Raw genomic sequence first — 2,500 nt, 5'->3', positions numbered from 1 at the left:
TGTGTGTGAATCAGAATTCAAAAGCAAAGACCACACACACATTTATACCACACCCCTTATTCACTACATTCAAAAAGTGAGAAGGTGAAAGAGGAGAGGAATGAATTTTAAAATAGATTCAAATCAAATCAAACCAGGCTAAATGGAGAATCTCTGTTAATTGGACTAATGCAAAAATATAAAAAAAACTTTCGATATTTCAAACACCTCATCCCGTGTGTGTGTGTGTGTGTGTGTGTGTGTGTGTGTGTGTGTGTGTGTGTGTGTGTGTGTGTGTGTGTTGTCAGCTCAGGACAGGAATAAGAAAGCATGCTGTGTGTTAATTAAAGACCTGTGTGCTTCAAGGTTAGTCACCTATAAAGCTGAGTAAAGCTTCCCCTGGTTCTATTAAGCTTCACATTTCAGATATATACAGCATTAACACAAACCTTATTCCATTCCCTGTTCTCTCAGGCTACTGTCACATAAAGTATTCTTCCTTTTTTCTTTTTTTCACCCTTTAAATTATTCTAATACCTCCTAAATGAAACCAGAACAGCAGCTTCAAGGTTTCTATTCAAAAAAAAAAAAAAAAACCTCTAGACTCAGAGCTGACTGAGGAGATGAACATAGTGTGTGCAGAACAATATTAACGTTTCTGTGGAAAAACAAGTCAACAATCATGACAACTTCAGACTAAATCAAATACAACACGTGCTAATTATCACAGTTATACCATCATATGGTTCAATGGCAAAATTCTAGCACAAACAGTCTGATTTGGTCACAAACACACAAGTCATTTACACAACTACATATGTTTAGATAATGAAGACAAAATTCAATATTTTCTTTTCCCGTGTGTAAAAACACTAAATGGTACAATACTCCCATACTTTATTTTTTCCACAAAAGCAGGCTTAGTGTGTCTCGGGGACACAGAGCTTGAAGAACAACAAATCAATGCAATTGACTAACAGGCACTTTGTTAGGAGTGGCTAACGCAACTTCAGGCTAAATACGAAGACACCCGAGCACGAACAGACGACATGGAATTTCTCCTCATCGCCTCACTCGGTCAGCTGAGACCACAAGAGGAATCCATCCATGCCTCAAATCTCTAATCCTATTACATGCACTCCACAGAGAGCCCTGGCACATCATCAACCAATCAGCACAGAGCACCAATCCCTTTGTCCCACCCCCTTTTGTTCTCACAGGTTTGCTGTCAATCGTTAATCATGATAACACACACACACACACACACACACACACACACACACACACACACACACACACACACACACACGGACATAGAATATCTGCAGGCATAGCTCCATGACGACAGATGTGTTCCATCACCCCTTAAATTGAATAATCTTAAGTGTATCTGGTCAATTAGCGTATATGTGTGTGTGTGTGTGTGTGTGTGTGTGTGTGTGTGTGTGTGTGTATATACAGTGCATGCCATTATTGAATCGGGAGCTCTAGTAGACTAAAGTTACATAGGTTAAAGTGGTGAAGTGGACAAAAGTTAATGAGGCCATGCTTTGTTATGATCACACTGTATGTGTGTGTGTGTGTATGTGTGTGTGTGTGTGTGTGTGTGTGTGTGTCACTCCATTCACAGCTCAATTCAGACTTTGTATTAACAGCTGTCTCTTGTGATTAGATGATAAGTGGACTTGTTCTAATGTATGTGGTGGTCTGGGACACATGAGGCCACATATTTGTAGTGTGAACATCACCTCAGCTTCCTGACGCATCCCAGAGTCCAATGCTGAAACCAGTTACAGGTTGGATGTATTTATTCATTGTTGCTAAAGATATTAACTGAACCGTATCTCAATATTTTAAAATGTTATGAACGCTTTTGTGTTGCACCACAAATAAGGTCTGTCACCACAGAACACCACACCTGGGAGTCTGAGAGGAAAACTGGTTCTGTTGTCTAAGCAGGAGCGACTGCGTTAGTTACCCTTTCTCCACATCTATATTTAATTGTTCCCATTAAAAGAACTGCAAGAAAAATGTTCCACAGCCAGATATATTGATGTGCATAGTAATTAAATCAGGAAATGCTGTCTTAACTTTGCTAGGTTTTAGGACGAACCACAGCATTTGGCTTTGGAGTTACATCAGGTTGCTTTTGACATATTTGGCAACCCTGCATATGATAAAACCTGTGTTCATAAGAGTTTAGCAAAGACACAATCGAGACACCAGGTGAGAATAGCTAATTGTCTTGACTGTCTGGCTTGTGATTGGATCACCTGAGTCCGAACAGCATTTTAGAGAGAGAGAGAGAGAGAGAGAGAGAGAGAGAGAGAGAGAGAGAGAGAGAGAGAGAGAGAATTCTAATTACAGGAAAGCGAGCAGTAGACACAAGGACATCTATGGGGACAAACAACTGCTCAAGACACACAAACACACACAAACACACGCACACTAGGGGGTAGCCATCCAGTTCCATTAGTGAAAACCTGTGTGTGAAAAGGTCAAAAACTGTGAGTGTGTGTGT

The 2,500-nt window shown here is 40.2% G+C and overlaps 1 protein-coding gene across 32 annotated transcripts in view; it reads right to left on the bottom strand.

Moving 5' to 3' along the window:
- Window positions 1-2,500, bottom strand: part of celf2 (cugbp, Elav-like family member 2) — a 118,870-nt gene that overhangs the window by 66,799 nt on the left and 49,571 nt on the right. The gene's annotated exons all lie outside the window — the stretch shown is intronic.

This window comes from Tachysurus fulvidraco, chromosome 19 (assembly GCF_022655615.1).
Source record: "Tachysurus fulvidraco isolate hzauxx_2018 chromosome 19, HZAU_PFXX_2.0, whole genome shotgun sequence".
Taxonomy (NCBI): domain Eukaryota; kingdom Metazoa; phylum Chordata; class Actinopteri; order Siluriformes; family Bagridae; genus Tachysurus; species Tachysurus fulvidraco.
Note: the sequence above shows the minus strand (reverse complement) of the source record. Positions and strands in the feature narration are given on the sequence as shown.